Raw genomic sequence first — 22,230 nt, 5'->3', positions numbered from 1 at the left:
GAACTATTCCCGTTGCTGAGTTGTAGGACTTCCATTCATTTATGTCCTACATGGCTAACATACGTCTAACTTGGCTGTTTGGGCAATGATGTGGCAATGCCAAGTGTATAATTCAATGAAAAAAATAAAATATATATTTATTTAATTTTAAATATTAATTAGAAATATGTTTGTGTTTTATATTGGAATTTAATTAAAATTTTGAAACAAATTCTCAAGACCACTCAAGAACAATTTACATTTTCTATTATTTTTCTTAGGTTCATATTAGAATTCAATCACAACTTTTATGGCCCTATAAACACAGAAACAATGCAGATCTCAAACTCATGACCATAGACATCTAAACCTCAGACACTACCTAACACAAAAAAAATCTCAACTCAAACTCATGACCAAAATAACTCAGATCTGTAAAATGAAAATCCCAAAATCCAAATATGTTGCAAGTATCAAGTAACTCAAAAGTTTCATACCTATAAAAAGAAAAAGCTTGTTATCGCCCATGTCATCGTCACTGACCCTAATGCTTGGAAAGAAGTCATCGATCCTTCCCTTGCGCCTAGCAACAAAACTGGTCAAAGCCCAAATCTCCATCCCCACCAAGCACTTGTGAGATTGAAGAGATGACTGAGTTGAAGCCCAAATCTCCATTGCCACTAGCCTAGATTTGAAGAAGAAAGAATAGATGAGCAGATTTTCACTGTCCAAGGTCATCCCCCGCCAAGCTTCTTGGTATCTCTCAGTTCATTGTTGTCGCAGCCTAGCCACCTCTGAAAATTCCTCTCACGATCTATCTATCTCTTCTCTATTTTTTAATCTCTCTCTCCATTTCTTGATCTCATTTCTTGGAGTCCCTTTCTTGATCTCTTGGAAAAATTTAGGGGTTTCTTAGTTTTAATATTTTGTTAAAGGTTTAAATTTTTTATTATAAATTTTATTTTTATTAAAATTAATTTTTAAAATTTTTAAAATTCAAAATCAATTTTATTAAAAATATTATTTTTAGACCAATTAAAATATGACACATGTAGGGACATTAATTATTTATTTTTAATTTATCCACATGGCATTGCCACAACATCACCCAAACAGCTATGTCAGACATCTGTTATTCACGTAGGACAAAAACAAATAGAAGTCCCAAAACTGAAGACACATGTTTCATGTGGGAGAAAAATCCTATTTATTCTTTTTTTTTTATGTGGGACACTTTTTATTTCTATTAATAAGCAAAAGAAAGCTCCTATTTCACGTAGGACAAAAACAAATAGAAGTCCCACAACTCAAGACACATGTTTGATTCGAGAGAAAAATCCTATTTATTCTTTTTTTTTTTTATGTGGGACACTTTTTATTTCTATTAATAAGCAAAAGAAAGCTCCTATTTCTAGAACTTCACAATCAAAATTATAGATATACAAAATATAACTTTTTTCATCAAACAAAAAGTCTATTTAAAAAGTCTTATCAAACAACACAATACAAAACTAATATAGTTACTAGAAATTTTAAATCAAGATATAAATTAGGGCATAAATATTGGACAAAACACTACTAAATATAAGGGCTTCAGCGAAGGTTCTGCACCGAAACTTATGCCAATTGCACCGGTTGCAAAACTGACGCAGTTGTAGGCGACACGATTGAGAACATCAGAAGTTTAGTCTGTAACCGATATTGTTAGGAAAATGTGTGGGTTTGTAACCGACATTTCTGATATGAAAATGCGTTGGTTACAGACCGACGAAAAAATCTTGGTGTCGGTGTAGAACCGATGCTGAAGATTTTAAAAATTGTGTTATAAAAATATTTCTGCCATTTTCCCCCTGCTACAAAACAGAAGCAGAAATAGGTAGAAACAAGTGCAAAGACACGTATATATATATATGAAACTATATACAATGGTCGAGAAATATGATTCAAAAAATAATTTCACATACTCTAGGGAAAACAATGACTAAGTTTCTAATCAAAATCTACTAACTTGACCATTGTTTAGAGATAAAAAATAAGATAGTAACTATTCTAAGTCCATTGTTTAGAGGCAAAATATAACTTAGCTAGTAACTAATGTAAATCAAGATCGACATATGACTCAAAAAATTATATTCATACTTGATCGATATATGGAGGCACTGTAACGTCCTGCGTTTTCGGGTACCTTTAAACGACTTGGGTCAGGATTTTTTCCCCGAGTTAAGAATATTATTTTAAATAATATTATATTTTTTTGGAAATTATTCCATGAGTTATTGCTAGCCAAAATATGAACTTTGTGATTTAAAAGTCAAGATAAGACTTTTGGTCCTGGACCGACACAAAAACCCTGATCGGGTAAAAATCTCGGAAAATAAAATGAAAAGCTATGGAAAATATATTTTGGGCATAAAATACATTCATAAAAATTTAAGTTTGCTCCAAAATAATAAACCTAAGGGAAAATGGAAATTTTAGGTCATTTTGTGTTAAATGCTTAATTTTACCGAAATGGGGAATTTTATTCCATAAATGGGCCTTAGGTTAAATTTTATTGTGTGATTAATTAAATTAAACGTGAGAGAAATTTAATTTAATTATTATGTGTTAAGTTTTTCTTTTAAAACTTAATAAGAGTGAAAAAGGTATAGAAAGTCAATTTGGACCTTTCTTCTTAGGAAATATTGATTCACCTTTATAAATATATATATATATATATTTATATATATATATATAAATGCATATATAGGAAAGGTTGGCCGGCCATGTGAGGCTTTTAATTGGTGTGAACAAAAAATTAATTAAGTTTAAATCCCATTTATTCATATGTTAGGGATAAAGGCAAGTGGGTAAAACACTTAGTGTTTTAGGTTATAATTAGAGTTGTATAAACTCTTCTAACCCCTTCCCAAAACCAACCACTCACTTTCTCTCATTCACTATCATCTTTTTTAAAACACTCTCAAGTTTTCTCTCAATCTTCAACCTCAAGAACACTAAGGAGACTTGGAAGCTAAGGCTTGGTCTAGGAAGAGTTTTCTCTAAGGTAAAGTTTGAATAAACTAGACTTTTGTAAAGTTTTAACCCTAGATTTTCAAATAGCTAATTATCTATGTTGTTGGGGGGAGTTATTTAGGGTTTTTTAAAGGTATTGAAGGATCCAAAGCTAATAGGAAGATTCACACCTTAAGCAAGAACACCAAAGAGGTAAAAAGTTTACTTTTATGGTTGTTATTGTATGATTTTTAGTTTTAAGCATTATTTTGTATAGTTAATACTTAAAGTTCCTTATTGGTGATGTAATAAGGTTATGGTAGTTGTTTTATAATTTTTATGATGCTTGTGTGTTGACTTTTTAAAATAGGGACCAAAACCCCCAAGGGTTTTGTAGGAAACCTTAAAACAAAATTCATGTTTTGAACTGTGACTTCCAAGGGCTCAAGCATCCACTGTATATTGATTTTGTAAAATTTAATTGTACTGTGATGTTTTTGAGATTGAGTACATAAAATTGAGCTTTTGAAACACTAAAAAATGTTTAAAAATGAGTGAGTTATGCTATTTCAAAGTTTAGGTAAACAACTGTTTTTTTCGTATTCTTATTTTTGGAACCAAGTTTGGATAGCCACTGTATAGGGCAAATGAACCCAGTTTTTTCTATAATTTCGTGGACATATTTTTGGCATAAGCTAGAATTCTACTGTAAAATTTGGTAAGAAAATACTGAACAGTTTGAAAGTTATTAAGTGTCAAAGTTTGGAAAAAATAAGGACTTGAAAATAAGGTCATTTTTACCTCATTGTTGGAAAATGATTTTACCAATAAAAAATACTCATTTTGACCTAATATTTTACAAAGACCTAAATGACATACCAAAAATGGAATTGGGAAATTTTGGAAACAATTGGGTAAGTAAATTTAAAATTATGAACTAACAAAGTATGTAGTTAAAAATGTGAAAAAATAGGCTTTTCACATTTAGTGTAAAAATGAGATTTTGGAACTTAAGGTAAAAAGTAAAATTTTGCTTATTGCAAGATATAAAATTGGTAAGTCTTGAAAACATATTTTCACTAAAATTACCACTTTGAGTTTAGTTTGAATTATTTTTATTAATTTTTTTTATTCTTTTTACAAATAAAAGATTTAATTTATTAATAGTTAATAAATTAAAAGAGGGTTTAAAACCCTATATTTTGAGAAAATGATTAAGTGAATTATTTTTCTAGTAAGTAAACTTGATTAATTAATTTTGAAAAATTAACTAGTCAAGAAGGGAAATTATTAATGGTTTTCCTAATTAAGACAAATTAGGCAATTTTCTTAAAACATTTTTTAGAGATTAAAACCTTAAGAAAAATAAAAGGAAAATTAAGAGTTTAGTTTCTTTAAAAATAATTAAGGAATTAATTAGTATTTTCTTGATATAATACCGGCTAAAATATTCCATATGTTTAACCAACTTGTTGAAAGTACGGGTTAATAGTGATGCGTTTAAACTATTGTGATACCCGAGCCTAGGTATCGAGACTAGAGGATAGGTCTCCCTGAGACTTAGGGTTTAGTCTCAAATATTTTTGTATGAATTTCCTTAATGGGTTTAAAATCAAATAAGGATAATAAATCCTTACAAATGATTTTTATTAAAATGACCAAACTGCCCAAAATAACAATAATAATTATGAGTGCCATAATTAATCCGAGTATACTGTATGGATAACTACAGTATTGGCTAAGCGTAACTGGATTGAACGTTGGAGGGTGAAATCCTGTTGAGTGTTAAGGACTCCAAGTAAGTCAACTTATATTGTGTGGCTACAACATGAAACAATTATTGTATTGTATGTTAGTATGGGGACACATGCACATATATACATTGTCGTAGAAAGTTGCTTAGAGATGTTAGTCTAGTGAGTGCTGATTTAGAAAATATGAACGGTAGATATCCGTCATATCCTAGAAGGTTGATCCCCGTCACACTGCTTGATTTTATTATGTCCGATTCAGTACCGCGACGAGTGGCCAAGAGGTGAGGATTGCTGGTGAAACCTAGGGGCGCCAAAATGAATGGGACCTAGGGGCCCTCATGCTTACTTAATCAGTGAATGGTTAGAACCTGAGCAAGTGCTCTGATAAGTTATTCCCAGATAGCAGTCGTGAATATTGGCCATTTAGTGAGAGTGCCTAGAGATACTAGGAGTTGTCAAGTTTGAGTGAGGATGAACACCCTAGGGGCAACTGCTCACCAGCACCACTAATTAACATAGAAGTCTCTGTAAAATCGTGTAAATTCGATTATATTCTTGGATAAGTAGTGATGCCCTAGGTAACACGATAGTTACCCTTGATGGGGATATTTATTGGCTAGATCGTAGTGGAGACTCGGTTCTCTCTTACAGATTAGAATTTATGTTGGAGGACACGTTACGCCCGAATTGTTGGAAATTGTCGAGCGTTGGTCTCGAATTATATTGTGATATAATATATTTTCTTGCTCTAGGATTTTCTGAGTGCAGGGATATATTCGTTAATAAGATATAGCTGTGATAAATTATATCTGCTTGTTGTGGGATTTTCTAAGTGCAGGAATTTATCTGTTATAGGAAATAATTTATCATTGGTTATTAGGCATAAGTTTTCTAGGACGCTTTTGTGTTCTTGAAATTGAATGTATAGGGTCCGGATGGATCCAAAACCCTAATTCTCTGCCTGCTTTTGTTTTAAGGTTGAACTTACTAAGCGTTTTCGCTTACCTAGTTGTTTCATGTTGTAGGTAAGGGCAAGGGCAAGGCAGAGCAGTGAATGCTGGAGTCTACCTAGAAAATTTACAAGTGGACCAACCTTTTGGGAAGCCGTTTTATTTTTGAAATGTTGTGTAATTTTCCTAAACTAGGCTCACTGTACTCCTTATAAAAGATGTTGTAAATAAATGTTAAGTATGGCCATATGACTTTTTAAAAAGTTTTTTTATACAAGTTTTTGAGACATTTTGTCAAATGAAAACATTTATATTTTCGCATTATCGAGTCTTGAAAATTCAAGTTGTTGCAGGCACTAGTTCATATCAAACACTGAGATGAGGTGGAATTGACTCCGCCCGTCTCGAATGACATTGATTTCTTCAAGAGAGTACACCATTGTGCTTTTGAGCTACAAATGAACTCAAAAAATTAGTTAAAATAAAATTATATATAATTTTCCAATAAAAGTTTAAATATATAATAACTAATAAATTAAACAATACTTGCGTGACGATCCAAGTGGTTCTTTGGGTTGGGCTTTGAAACGAAGGCACTTGCGAACTTCATTACATAGTACCCACGCTTGATGTCATCATCCAGCTGTTGACACTATTAAACATAACAAAACATAATTCAATTATATATATGTTTAGATAATTTTAAAACATCTTGGTTGTGGTTAAAAATTTATTACCAATGGGTGACTATAATGTCCCAATTTCTCTAATATGGCTTAGTGTTTGGATGAGGAGGCCAGGAGGGCGGCCATTGATTTAATGTGTTATTATGTGGTTATATACATGGTTATGTGGGTTGTATTATTATATGGCTGTATTTGTATATTTATGTGCATGTATGTGATATATGGGTGAGACCACATTATTATGTGGATATTTCTGAGCTATTTGGCATGAAACGATCCTAGGAAGCAAGTTAGCGGTTTAGTCATAACGGGGTTAATTACTTGGCTCGGGGTGAGCCTAGGGGTAATTTGGTACTTAGTATATTACTGGGATTGAGCGGGTAATGGGAAAAGATTTGATAATTCTTTGAGGATATTGGGAGTAAAGGGAATTGTGAGATGTTAATTATGATTAATGAGGTAGGTGAAAAATGACCAAACAACCCTCGTGAGACTTTCAGGAAGTAGGTTGGCCCTAGGAGAATTTTAGTCATTGTAGGCTATTAGATATACATAGCCAAGTGAAGCTGTAGAATGAACCAAGGCAGCAAGAAAATAGGTCTCTCTCTCTCTTCTCTCTTGATCATACTCTCTCTCTCTCTCGGTTTGATTTTTTAAGCTTAGAGTTTAGGAGATTCGAAGCTAAGTTAAGCTAGTTTCTTGATTGGGTGAAGCTTAGGGATAATTCAGAGATTGAGGTAATGATTCTAAGCTTGAACTTTGAGTTTTCCACTGTTTTACGTTGTTTATAAGCTTGGAAGTTTGATCATGGAAATGGGTTTTTGGTAGCATTTTAAGTGTTATAAAGCTTGGGTTTTATTGCTGGATTGGTGGTAATGTTGTGTTGAGGTTTGGTATTGATTTTGGGATTGTTTGGTAATTTTTTTGGTGGAGTTTGGATTCATAGAAAAGCAGGGGTGCTAGGTTCGCGGGGTCAAGTCGTCGTTGTGTTCTTGGGCGCTGCGACCTGAGTTAACCACATACCTTTGATGGGGCTCTATCCGCATGGCACGCCGCGAGCCTCAAGGGCAAGTCGCGACCCGCCCCTGGGGGGGCTGTCTGTCTGGGAGCCGCACCGCGGCCCTTGGGGGCAGGACATGACTCAACTGGTTCTTTTTGGCCAGGCTTGGTTTTATGAGCGGCTTTTCAGACCTTAAGGTTCAGGATCAAATCTATTGCTCAGTTTTGTAAAATTCAATGTTCCGGGGGCTAGGGCTTGGTTTAGAAACCTTTTATTACTCATTTATTGATGGGATTTCATATTTGGTTATGATTAGGTTACCACTAAGGACCTAAGGTCAGGATCGTTCTCAAGGGTCATTCTTAACTTATTTTACGCTCGAGCTTGAGGTAAGAAAACTGCACCCATTACGTGCCCTACATTATTATTGATAAAGCATGTTGAGTGCTCTATATATTGATATTTTTTACATCATGAATGCTTGGTTGCATTGTTTACTTGAGAAACGCACTGACTTATCAGTCAGAAACAACAATGGTGCAGAGCGCTGGTCGTGAAGCTCTGACTTATAAGCTAGGAACGAAAATAGTGTTGAGTGTTGTTCATATGGAATTGATTTATGAGTCAAGAGCAGAAATAGCGCAACAAGCACTGGTCGATATGATTAGTTCTAATCAACAGAGCATTATATGCTCGTCTGACCCAAGTGTTGAAGAAAACTAAAGCGCTTGTCTAGTCTATGGCTATTAACTCAGAGACAGAGCTAAAAGGCCGAAGTGACTTCACGATCACATGGCTTAGGGCACAGAACCCCAGGATAACATAACAGTCATCTATTCAGAGCACAGGACCCCATGATCATTTATTAATACTTATATGCATCCAGTAATAAGTTTTATTGCTAAGTCTTGGCCATGGGTGCTATGTGGTGCAGGTAAAGGGAAAAAAAAGCTTACCCAACTATGAGTGGAGAGCTTAGGTGGTGGCGTGTACATATGTGGCTGCTTGACCACCACGACCATGGTTTCTTAGGGGAACTAGGGTTTAACCCTATTTTTGCCGCTTAGGTCGGCGGGATTGTAACTTTTGAATTGTAATGACCATTTTGGATTGTAAATAACTTTGCAAACACTTTTATGGGATCCCATGTAAAAATTAACGTTTTTAATAAAATATCCATTCCTTTGGACTAAAATTTTAACCCTGGCCATTAATAACACTTAGATGCACATCTATGGTCTAATGACTCGTTTAATGAGATAAGCACTATTTAAAGTACACAGTGTGACAGTCTTGGTTATCCAGGGCATTACAACTTGGTATCAGAGCGTGCTAAGGTTAAGGGATCCTGTAGACTGGCTGGGCATGTACCCTCGCCACTGAAGACAAGCTCGACTCATTGTTTGTTAACTATTTATGTGGTTATGTGTTTAACTACTTAAATAGAATATAAATGCTTTACCTGCATGCATGAGATACACTAACAAGGCCTGGCCCTTGACTGCTGCATGATGAGCAAGAACATGCTTATTAGCACTGATATTGCTAAAACATGCTTATTAGCACGTTAATTGTTAATTGCTAAATGTTAACTGTTACGTTTATGAATCGACATGCTTATTAGCATGATTGTTGAACGTGGATGAGTTTCTTCTTGATCTTGGTCCGTGAGGCGGTAATAGGTTTAGTTATCACTACCTAATTGGCTGCATTGATTATTGCAGCAAGGTATAAGTTGAAAGTATGCTTCCAAGATAGGTAGATTCAGCAGTTGGCCAGGAAGATCAGGGCCAGAATGATAGACAGGGTCAGGATAATGACCAGGGTCAAACCTCTTGGCCAGTTCCTGAGAATTGGCAATAGTTGCTTATTGATTTACAAGCCAAGATAATGAGGTAGGAAGAAGAAATACGCCTCCTGAGACAATAACAAGTTCCTACAAGGAACATTTTACTAGAGGCACAACTTGTGACAGTGCCAACAGTTGAGTAGTCGCTAGAGGCTGGGAATAAATGGGAACCTCTTTATAAAAGATTTAAGAAATAACACCCTCTAGCTTTTAGGGTAGTGCAGATCCGGTCAAGGCCGAGCAGTGGATGAGCATTACCACCATCGTAAAATTTATGAGGGTGTTTGGTAATGAGAGGGTGGCTTGTGCCACATATATATTTTGGGAGGATGCCCGAATTCGGTGGGAAGTGATATCCTAGACCAGAAATGTTAATGCCCTGAGTTGGGAAGAGTTTCAGACTCTGTTCAATGAAAAGTATTATAATGATGTCATTAGGGCTGCGAAAGCTGAAGAGTTCAACAAATTATTTAAGGGGAGTATGTCAGTGACTGAATATGCCCTGAAGTTTGATAGACTGAAAAAGTTTGCCGGGGAGCTGGTGTCCACTGATGGGACCATAAGGGAGAGGTTTCTCTAGGGGCTACAACCTAGGATAGCCCGTGATGTTCGTATTACCACTATGCTAGGAGTGACTACTTATGCACAAATGGTTGAGAAGGCACTCACAGCTGAGAGCGTAGAGAAAAAGATCTAGAGGGATAACGGAACCATGAGAGACTTTAGGAGGGTGGGACCTCAATTTATGGGTTCAGGTAGGGGTGGAGGCCCCAGTGATCAGAAAAGGAAGGCTTCTGATGCCTTCCCAGCCCCAGGCCCTGACAGGAGACCACGTGGTATTACAATGGGCTGCCAGGGAGACAGTGAGGTTTAGAGGACATTTCCCGAGTGCCCTAGATGCAAGAGGCTCCATTTGGGGGAGTGTCGAGCAAGAGCCTACTTTTTATGTGGGGTAGTGGGACACTTGAGGAAAGATTGCCCGAGGGCAAGAAAGGCGAACAGCTCGACCCTAACTCATGTGTTCGCATTGACTCAGGCGTAAGGTGAGGCTTATCCCTCAGTAGTTACAAGTTAGCTTTTTAGTGCTAGAACCCCTTATACTGTTTTGATTGATTGTAGAGTCCAAGAACTTTACTTAGCTAATTGTTAGTAGTATTATAGTATGTTTAGTGTTATCTTTGTTACTATGGATTTTTGGTTCAGACCGGGAGTTATTTGGACACTCATAGTAGTACTTATAGATTTTCTAAGTTTAACCTATAGTTTAAGAATATTAAGTATAACCTAAGGTTTGATTATATGACTGATATTAAGGATAGTATTTGTTATATTATAAGGTTTAGATATCAACCAATAGGATTTTAAGCACATGTTATGAATGGTAATTAAGGATTAAGTATTTTTGAGGATTAAATTAAATAAGGGTAAAGTTTGAATGTTATAGGGTCAGTCAGCAGCCTTGAGTACGTTGAGGGCTTAGTCAAGGCTGTTTACTCCATTCAAACTTAGCTAAAAATGTGTAAATTCGTGTTTAAATATTCAGCATATGCCGATATATCGCAGCTACAGGGGGCGATATATCGCAGCACGTAGATACGGAAAACACGAATCGATGCACGGTCGCCTCGGGAACAAAGGTCCAGGCGATATATCGCCTATAGGGGGCGATATATCGCCTCCTCCAGTATGTTTTCAAATGTTTTTGAATTCATTTCCTTTCAGCCATTCAAACTCCTTCAACAGTCCAGCATCTTTTGAACGAGTCTTCAGCCTCTGCTGAACGATTATTCAAATGATTTTCACCTAAAAAGCCATTATTTTTATTCAAGTAAAATCAAGATATTTTCATTCCCAAACTCTATAAATAGGACCTAGTACCCAGCCATTATTCACCATTTGCTCTAAGTTCAGAAGCTGCTAGTGTTAAGTGAGTGTGAGAGTGTAAACACTTGGTTTGGGGAAAAACTATAAGCTTAAACATCATAAGCTTATCAAACACTTTGGGAAGTGAGTTCTATAGTATTTCGGTGGAGGTTAGATTGATCTTGCAATCTTTGAGGTAAACCCAAAACTCTAGTTCCTTTCTGTATTTTATGTTATTTCCTTTCTCAAAACCTTCTACTCAGTCCCCTAACCTTATTCTTATTTTGGTTAGGGAATCCAAGCTCTTAAGCATATAAGTCGGTAAGTATTTTTTTTTTTATGGTTTAGTCTTTCCATCTCTTTCATTTCATCTCCTTTCTTTAGACTCACTCTTTCTTATGGTTTTAGGAGTGTTCCAAAAGTCCCAACTCAGTCCATAATCCCGGTAACTTTGGTAAGGAAAATAGGCTAGAATCAATATGTTATGTGCTTATGTTATCTATATGTTTTATGTTATTAAAAGTGTTATGATATGTATATGTGTATGTTTGTAGGCTTGGGCATATGACCCATATGACTAACAAGACCCCAAATGGGTTATGGGCATATGACCTACTTAGCTAGTAGGACCCCACTAATCCCATGGGCATATGCTTGTTTAGTCTATGGGACCCCAAGTAATAATGGCCATTATAATAAGTGTATGTTATATGTATTGTGTTAAGTCTTTATGTTTTCTTATGAAATTATGTATATGACTTTGTGTTAGATTTTCCTTGCTGGGCATTAGGCTCACTCCTTTCTGTTTATGTGCAGGAAAATAAGCTTTAGAGGTGGAAAGATTCGTGACGCTTGGAGGATGTGTATCGATGATGAATGGAGTCAAGGGGCCGAGCGTTATTCGATTCGAGGATGTAGTTTCGGTTTTATGTCTTTTTATATGTATTTTCCGCACTAATTATGTAATGTTTTATTATTTTAAATTATGTTTTTGTTTTAAAGACAATGGGATCCCATATCCTTTTTGGTATTTACTTTGTAAGTAACTCTTATTTTTATAAGTTACTTAATAAAATTATGGTATTTTCGCAAATGTAAGTTCTTTAAGGATTTTATGTATAGTTTCGTTAATGGTCCAAATAGTCTAGATTAGTGGGTCATTACATTGATTCTGGTGCTACACATTCTTTTTTTGCTAGTAGAATTATTGATAGATTGTGTAGACCATGTGATTATTATGTTGTGGGGTTCGGGACCTTATTACCCATTGAGGAGTTAGTAGTATCCTGAAGATGGATCAGATCATTGCAAGTGACAATGGAAAGCAGAGAGTTGTCAGTTGATTTGTTAGAGTTGGTTATGACTGACTTTGATCTGATCTTGGTTGTGGACTGGTTGGTGAAGGACCCCAGGATGACTTAATAATCATCTATTCAAGGCACAAGACCCCAGGATGACTTAACAGTCATATATTCAGGGCACGGTACCCCATGATGATTTAACAATCATCTATTCGGGGCACAAGACCCCATGATCATTTATTAATACTTATATGCATGCAGTAATAAGTTTTCTTGCTGAGCCTTGACTCACGGGTGCTATGTGGTGCAGGTAAAGGGAAAGAAAAGCTTACCCAGATGTGAGTGGAGAGCTTAGGTGGTGACGTGTACATATGCAGCCGCTCGACCACCACGACGTGTACTAGGGTTTAACCCTATTTTCGCCGCTTAGGTCGGCGAGATTGTAACTTTTGAATTGCAATGATCATTTTGGATTGTAAATAACTTTGTATACACTTTTATGGGATCCCATGTACATCTTATCGTTTTTAATAAAATATCCATTCATTTTGACCAAAATTTTAACCCTCGCCATTAATAACACTTAGATGCACGTTTATGGCCTAATGAATCCTTTAACGAGATTAGCGCTATTTAAAGTACAGAGTGTGACGGTATTGGTTATCTAAGGTGTTACAGTGACAAAGTTTTTCTCTTCTTGCATGACAAATTTTTGCTCTTCTTGCCGGTTGTCCTCTTTGTAGCTCATACGAATCTAGCGTACTACCAAATATAATTGACCTTAATTAATTAGTTAATATAAATAATTATTATAGTAACTAAGATAAAAAGTCATATAACTTATGCGTCAATGCACCACTTGATCTTTGGGCGAATACAATGATTTAGTGGACCCAAAAACACTATTGAATGGCTAGAAAGCTGAATAAGTACAAGCGTCCAATGCTCCCTACAAATTCCAAAAATAATTTGTATTATATGTAAGCTTGTATATCACACTTTAGATATATATATATAATATTATATATGTAGTTAGCTTACGATGAGTTCCAGGGGCAAATGAGGAATTTCTCTGGCTGAACTTTTCGCCTTCAGTTGCAAATCCCTTCAACACAGGCTTTAGAGAAATTCGCATCAATGGACACCACATAAGGATTCATGAATGCGTATACCAAGTCCAACCCATTTGTAACGCCCTACTAATCTTGGACCGTTACACCGTATGTTTAAAACAGTGTTTAACTCGTTAAGCGAGTCATTTGGCCTAAGAAGTGTAAATAAAGCTAATCAAAGAATTAGGTATTAAAACTTTTTGTTTAACATATAAACTTTTATTAAAAATTGTAATATTTACATGGGATCCCAAACACGAGATTTTAACTGAAAAGTGGTGTAATGACCCGACTAACTTAAAGACCTCAGACCATTAAAAACTACTAAAAGATAACTACTCTTTAGAATACATACATAAAATAATAGAACTTATTATAAAAATCCAAAATACGGGATCCCATTGTTATTACAAAATATCATAAAGAAAACTTATACCATTATTATTAATCGTTCAAATACTAAATGCAGAAAATCATAATACATAATTAAAAAGACTCAAAACATAAACGACATCCTCGAACTTTCCCATCAGTCCATTGTGATAGAAACCATCTAGGTCCTCTTGCTACTATTCAGAGGTAGGTTTAGACACAAATATAGTATATGATAAACTATCTAGGTCCTCTTGCTACTATTTAGAGGTAGGTTTAAGCATAACTATAGTCTACGGTAATGATAAAAATCTTGGGATTTTCTTATTTGCTATCCAAGCAATCATATTTCCCAAGCGACTACAAGCATAAAAACAACATACATATATACATACCATAGCATATAAACATAATCATAACACATAAAATCTAGCTTATTTTCCTTACCAAAAACTGGGATATTGGAGACAAGAGCGAAATTGGAAACTCTTAAAATGAAACAGTAAAAATCATAAGTTTCATAAAGAAAATAAGATGAATAGAAGATCTAAACCATCAAGATAAGAACTTACCGAAAACCTTTAGGTTCAAAGGAATCAAACACCAAACCAAAAGCCATTATAACATGTTAGGATTTTGAAGAAAATGAAAAGAATAAGAGGAACTATAATGAACTAAACCCGAGGATAAAAATATCTTAGATAGATTAGAACTTCAATCTACACCTCAATATTGAAATAACACTCTATCTTACTTCCCAAGCATTTAGAAAAGCTTACATTTGAAAGCTTTTAACCACAAAACCCTAGTGTTTCTCTCTAGAACGAACTTACCAGCGCGGAGGCTCTGAAGAATGCTGAAATGATGAAGCAAATGGCTGAGTGAAGGGTCCTATTTATAAAGTTCAAGGAGTGAAACTAAATCCTTTTAAAATGAATAAATAATTAAATATAAATTGAATTTTCTGCTCAATAGATGCCCATAATTCGGTCAAAAACATTCAAGAGAAAGTACAAGTTGTTGAGGGCTGTTTCTAGCTAAAATTTCACGGATATTAAAAAATGCATGAGGGAGCCAATATATCACCCCCTATATGCGATATATCGCCTGCCCCATAATCCCAAGATTCTGTGGTTTCGTTCGTGCGAAGTCAACGTGTTTTTCATAGTAGTCATAGGTGATATATCGGCCACTATAGCTGCGATATATCGACTTACGATGATTTATCAAAAAAAAATTTATACACTTTCAGCACACTTGAATTTGTTTAAACCACTTTAACTGAGTAAATCGTGATCCTAACAGCTGAGGAAAGGTTCTAGACTTCCTAGGTTTATCCTTGATCAATTTATTCATCTATAATCCTTAAATCCTTAACAAACATACATGTGACAAGTGTCACGTTCTTAATTATTCTTTCTAAACCTTAGGTTATAATATATTTCATTTCTTGGACCAAAATTATTAATTAAATCTTATGTTAAAATTAATATTTCTAAACTATAGGCTAAACTTATAATATATATAACTATCTCTATGAGTTTCCAACTAAATCCCGACTTGAACTAATAACCACGAAAACAAAATACTACAGCACAAGCTACTATTATCTAGTTAAGTAAAATTTCGAGACACTACAAATCTCCCCTACTTAAAAGAATTTCATCCTCAAAATTTACTTACAAACAATTCTGGATACCGTTCTCGGATGTCTCCCTCAAACTCCCGCGTTTCCTCCCGTTCTGTACTATTACTCCATAAGACCTTGACTATCGGAATACTCTTAGACTGTAATTCTTTCATCCCCTTCTCTAGGATGCTAATTGGTTGTTCCTCATAACTCAGGTCTTTCTGAAGTGCTAACGTATCATACTTGAGAATGTGGGATGTGTCTGACACATATCTATGCGGCATTGAGATGTGAAACACATTGTAGCTAGCTTCTAGAGCTGGCGGTATTGCTAATCTATATGCTACTGGTCCTAATTTGTCCAATATCTCAAAAAGACCTATAAACCGGGGACTAAGTTTGCCTTTCTTCCAAAATTTCTTCACTCCTTTCATAGGAGATATTCATAAGAAGACTCGATCTCCGACTTTGAATTCCACTTCTTGTCGCTTGGCACCCGCATAACTCTTTTGTCCACTCTGAGCAGCGAACATACACTTTCTAATCAGCTCCACTACGCCTTGAGCCTCTTTAATAGCCTTGGGTCCAAGAGGTTTTCTTTCTCCTACCTCGTCCGAATGTAATGGCGACTGATATTTCCTTCCATAAAGTAGTTCAAAGGGTGCCATACCGATAGTTTCCTAGTAGCTATTATTGTAGGAGAACTCTATAAGTGGCAAATACATACTCCACGATCCTCCGAAGTCTAGTACACAAGTACGCAACATATCTTCTAAAATCAGTATGGTATGCTCGGACTACCCGTGGGTCTGAGGATGGAATGTTGTACTGAGACTTAGCTTGGTACCCATGGCTTGCTGTAAGCTTCCCCAAAATCTTGATGTAAACATCGATGCTCTATAAGATACTATGGTCTTAGGGATTCCATGCAGCTATATAATTTCTTGAACTTAAATGTCTGCATACTGGTTTGCATTGTGTAGTCTTGACAGGTAAGAAGTGAGGTGACTTTGTGAGTCTATCTACCACAACCCAAGCTGAGTCGTGTTGCTTATTTGTTCATGGAAATCTTGTCACAAAATTCATAGCTATGTCTTCCCACTTCCATTCCAGATACCAAGTGGTTGCAATAAGCTTGCGGGTCGTTGATCCTCTGCCTCTACTTGTTGGCATATTACGCAACTGGACACATATTCTACTATGTCTTTCTTCATTCCTGACCACCAATATAGTGCCTTGAGGTCATGAGTCATCTTGGTAGACCCCGGGTGAATTGAGTATGGGGTAGTTTGTGCCTCTTCTAAATTCTTCATCTTAATTCTATGGTTACTCGGCATGCATAACCGGCCCTTATATCTCAAGAACCCCTGTCCTGATATAGAGAAATATGAAGTATTTCCTTCTTTGACTGCAGCCATATGCGATAATAGTGTGTCATCATGCCCTTGCCTGATCCGTATATCTTCTAGAAACCTTGACTGGATGGACAAGTTAGCCAGTTGACCCATGACTATATCTATCCCAACATTAATCAACTCTTTCTGTAGCGACTTTTCAATTTCGGATAACACTGCCAGATTTCTGTAACTCTTTCGGCTTAACGCATCTGCAACTACATTTTCTTTTCTTGGGTAGTATAGGATTTCGCAGTCATAGTCCTTTACTGGTTTCACCCACCTGCGCTGCCTCATGTTGAGCTTCTTCTGCATGAGGAAATATTTTAAGCTCTAGTAGTCCGTATAAATATCACACTGTTCTCCATAAAGATAGTGGCGCTAAATTTTCAATGTGAAGAACACTGCTGCCAATTGCGCCAGATTTTTGTGTGTTGGATAGCGTTGCTCGTATTCCTTCAGCTGCCTTGAGTTGTAGGCTATCACTTTGTCATTTTGCATCAGCACACAACCCAATCCTTGCTTGGATGCATCACAAAATACTACAAACTTTGCATTGGGTATCGGTACGCAAAGTACCGGTGTTGAGCATAATTTATCTTTGAACAACTGGAAGCTTTCTTCACATTTATCCGTCTAGTTGAACTTTTGCTGTTTCCATATTAGGTTGGTTAGCGGAGTGGCTATCTTAGAAAGCCTTCTACAAATCTCCGATAATATCTTGCCTGCCCAAGAAAACTTCTAACTTCTGACGCATTCTTAGGTCTTGGCCAATCCTTCACAGCCTCTACCTTTGTTTGGTCTATAGTGATTCCATCTTTGGATACTATGTGGCCAAGGAACACTACTTGTGATATCCGAAATTCACATTTGTTGAACTTGGCATAAAGTTGATGCTCCTTTAGTCGCAGCATGGTCAATCTTAAATGTTCATCATGCTTGACTTCGTCCTTGGAGTACACCAAAATATCATAAATGAACACTACGACGAATTTATCCAAGTAATCCTTGAAGACCCGATTCATTAAGTCCATAAATGTGGCTAGAGCGTTGGTAAGACCAAAAGAAATAACTAGGAACTCGTAATGTCCGTATCGAGTCCTAAAAGATGTCTTTGTGATAAACGAGTTTTAGGCTTGTTAAAGGTCTAGTTTATATGAATGTTTTCATTAGTTTAGAGCTATTTTATTGCAGAATTATGATTGTTTGTTAATGTTTCAGGTTTTTCATGCTAAGATGTGAAAAGAGTGGAATGAAGTGAAAGTGGAAGTTGAAGAAAATGGAGTTATTTTGGAGAAAATCGCGTCTTTCAGGAGAAATATGTCTGAGTAATGATTCTGTCAATAACGCTACAACGCTATCAAAGTGGCGCTACAGTGCTAGAAATGATACATTGAAAGTTGTTGAAACTGGCAATTGCGCCCCAGCGGTACAACGCTATAAGGATCAGAAGAATAGCGCTACAACACTACATTACTGGCACTACAATGCTAGTGAAATAACTTTTGAGGCAATTCGGCACTGTAAATGTAACGACCCAAAAACACTAATAAGGTTTAAGGGCCTTGAATAGTGTGCCAGGAGGGCATAATTGGTATTTATGTGAATAAATGATTAAATGCATAATTACGTGGCATGCATGACTATATGAGTATATTGTTATGATTAGATGAATGTTTATAAGTATTAAATATGCGATAAATTGTTGAGACCACATTATTATGTGGATATATTTTTAGCTTGTGGCTCAAGACGGTCCTAGTGAGAGGATTGGCGAAATAGTCACGGCTCGAACTTATACCCAGCTCGGTGGGAGCCTGGGGGTATTTTTGGAAATTTAGAAATTATATCGGGGATTAATAGACATTAGGGAAAATAATTTGTGATTAATTAGATGATGGGAATTAAGTCGTAAGAATTAGGAACACTTGAGGAAATAGCGGGAATCGGGAGTAAATGACCAAAATGCCCTTAGAATGATTAAAGACTTGGTTATATTTGCGAGGCCAAAAAGGTCTTTTAGTGATTTAAAGGGGATAAGTGACTTTCAGCTCATTTAGACTCTGGTGGAATATTGTAGAAGGGTTAGAAACTGAAGGAAAAGAAAAGGAAAGAAAATAGAGCATGCAACATACCATTACCCTTCCAAATGATTTCTTTTTCCTCTCTCTTTTTCTGGTGGATTTTGGAGCTGTGAACTCAGGGAGGTCTAGGCTTGGTCTTGGGAATTTGATTCTTGGAGTGGATAAGGAGCTTATTTAGAGTTATCTATCAATTAAGGTAAAGGTTAAAGGTCTTGTTTGAGTTTTCTGGGTTCGTTATGGTAAATCTCTGTGTTTGGATTCTTGGAAGGAATTTAAAGACTTGAGCTTGAGGATCTGAGGAACTAAAGTCTAGAAAGGAATTTAAAGCAACTTAAAGTCGAATTCCCTCAGCTAAGGTAACAAATTCTAACTTTGAAGATATGAATTTATGGTTTTCTGATGATATTCTTTAGCTTTTGAGCTCAATTTTAGTTTTTGTGATTGATAATGTTTTTAACTAGGTTTTGATGTTGATGGGTTGATTTGATTGTGTTATTGTGAGTTGTAGGTTTGATTTTGATGTTGGATAAGGTTTGGAGTGGCTTGTGGGAGCTTTGGCTCGAGAAAGTTTGGAGGAAAAACCCAGAAAGTTGACTTGAGCTGGTTGTAGCACTGCAGCGCCAGCAGTGGAGCGCTACAGCGCTATACCTCATGTTTGGGGGGATTTTTCTTCTGCTTGTAGTGCTGTAGCACCCACTTTGTGGCGCTGTAGCGCTGCCCTGCCCACAGAAGTGGGTTTTGGGTATTTTTCTTAAGGATTTCGCTTGGGGGCTCGGGGGTTAATTCCACCACCCCGTTTGGCAGAATTGGGCTTCCCAAGGGCTTGGGATTGGTCTCAAAGTTAGGTTATGGAATTAAGATTTAATGATGGTTATATTCTACTGTTGTGGCTAGGTTTACACCAAGGCTCGGAGCGGGATCGTGCTCGAGGACCGTTCATGGTAACTAAAGCACTCGAAATTAAAGGAAAGAAAAATGCACCCGGTTATGAGGTTATATTGGGACTAAGATTTCTCTATACTTATATGTGATATCATATGATGGTATTATGCCATGGGGACATGAGATAAACGGCCTAAGATTGCCAGAATCAATATTTGCGCACAGGACGCGGCTCGACCTCTGGTAGCTGAGGTTAATTAAATAACCACTAAGCTTGGCCTAAGCGAGCCAGATTCAATGGGTTGAACCCTGGGCTCGGCCTAAGTGAGCCGAAGATAGTGACTTAACCAGAGGGTACGGCCTAAGGGTTCCGACCCTGGATATTGTGTTGAAATGTTTATTGATGTTAATCTAATGATTGTTGCATGATTATTGTCTGGATGGTTAATTATTGGTTTGTTGACTGATATTACTGATTATGTGGACGATGCAATCTATTGAGTATTTGAATAATGATTTGTGAATTATTTGATTATTATTTTTTTGATTATGCTATGCTTTATAGTTTTCTTGCTGGGCCTCGGCTCACGGGTACTATGTGGTGCAGGTAAGGCAAGGGTTTGATGGTTTAACCATGAGTTGGAGAGCTGTGGGGGAGAGGTGTACATTGTTATCTGCTCGGTCGCCGCGGTCGAGGGTTTGTACAGGGACAGAAACTTAAAATGTATATTTTTCCATTAGAATGGCCGTGTTTACTTATAACTTTTGGAATTTTTGTAAATCTGTCCTTTTAACGCTGTTTTTGGATCCCATGTACTAAACAACTATGCTAATGAAAATTATCGTTTTATGACCGAAATCTTTTAAATTTAACCTATATATGACTATAGGATCAACGTTTTGTTTGAAAGACTTGATTAGCAAGTCCTGCACTATTTTAAACACACAGTGTAACGGTCTTTGTTATCCAGGGCGTTACAACTTGGTATCAAAGTGGTCTAGGTTTAAGGGTTCCTGAAGACTGGCTGGACATGTACACTTGCCACTAAAGATAAGCTCGACTCAGGGTTTCGTAACTGAATACATGAGTTTATATGCTTAAGTGTTTGAATGGAATATGAATGGATTAATTTGTATGAGTAATAGGGAGCATGAGATTCTGATAGGGCCTAGCCCTTGACTGCTGTGTGATGATATCGAGGCATGCTGATTAGAATTGCTATTGCATGTGGATGAATATTTGGATAACGGTTTTTATATTGATTACATGTGGTTAATTGGTTAAATTGAACTTATATGCTTTATCTACTTATTTTTATATGGAAAGCATGATGAATATGATTACATTTATTGGCAATGAATTTATTATCTAATGCATAGTAATGTAGATTTGTGTTTGTTATGCTTTATGTGTTTATGGTTATTATGATTGCTTCGACCTGCCCGTGGGATGATCCTGGATATGAACATCAGGGTTGAGGGGTTTAGTCAGTTATGGCGAATGAATTCAGATTGTTTGTGCTCAGAATGGTTAAATGGACTTGGTAATGATAGAGTAGGGGTTCCAAATGATAGATAGGGAATTGGAACCCTCCATCTGCCCCTGAAGGTTTCAGCAGACGTTCACTGGTATGTGGGTAAGCTATGAGGTCTGATAGAGTAGACCAGATGGGTAAAACAGCAGGTTTTCTAGGGAAAGAGCTGCTTTTTATAGTGTAATAGCAGGGGCACCAGTGTTGGTTGATTAAAAGGTATAGACAGACAGGAGTACTATATGGAAGGCTTTAGAGACATTATTCCCTGGTTAAGAAGAAGCTTTGGATGTGCCTAGGAATTGATTAGAGGATCAGCTTAGCTAATCCCACTCTTGATTACATGAAAGTGATAGATCATGGCAGAGTGGTTGTGGCAGAAAGATGCCCGAAAGTAGTATTCTGACCCAAGATGTTGTTGACAGTGAGAACTCGTCAACGAAGATAAGTTAGAAAAATCAAAGTCTATTGCTTATCAATGAAGAACTTCAACAATATAATTAGAAAATTAGAAATTTAGAAAATAGTTGCAGAAGAAAAATGGGGAAAAGAATTTGTATTTCTTTGTTGTCTCAAGGTACAATATTTTTTTCCAACCCCCCTCAATGTTGAAGTGGGATTCCCTTTATAGTGGAATCTAATGGCCCCTAATACATTGTGGTCCAGGGGACCAGATTGTACACAAGTACATTGTCAGGAGGGTGGTATCACGTGTAGTGGTGTTGGCCCAGTACATAGTCCGGGACCGTGGGGACGTCTCCACTACTTACTTAGTACGAGTGTCAGAGGAGTAGCGCCAGGCATAGTGGTGCAGGTGGTGGTGGTGTTGACTCTGACATCTGGCCAGA

The 22,230-nt window shown here is 36.5% G+C and overlaps 1 long non-coding RNA gene across 1 annotated transcript; it reads left to right on the top strand.

Annotated features, from left to right (window-relative positions):
• Window positions 1-2,916: 2,916 nt before the first annotated feature.
• On the top strand, window positions 2,917-5,954 carry LOC133833923 (uncharacterized). Its single transcript, XR_009893213.1, has 3 exons — window positions 2,917-3,025; window positions 3,116-3,186; window positions 5,753-5,954. It is a non-coding gene; the product is annotated as an uncharacterized LOC133833923 (long non-coding RNA).
• Window positions 5,955-22,230: the final 16,276 nt, after the last annotated feature.

This window comes from Humulus lupulus, chromosome 5, assembly GCF_963169125.1.
Source record: "Humulus lupulus chromosome 5, drHumLupu1.1, whole genome shotgun sequence".
Lineage (NCBI taxonomy): Eukaryota > Viridiplantae > Streptophyta > Magnoliopsida > Rosales > Cannabaceae > Humulus > Humulus lupulus.
This window is presented reverse-complemented; position numbering and strand designations above follow the sequence as displayed.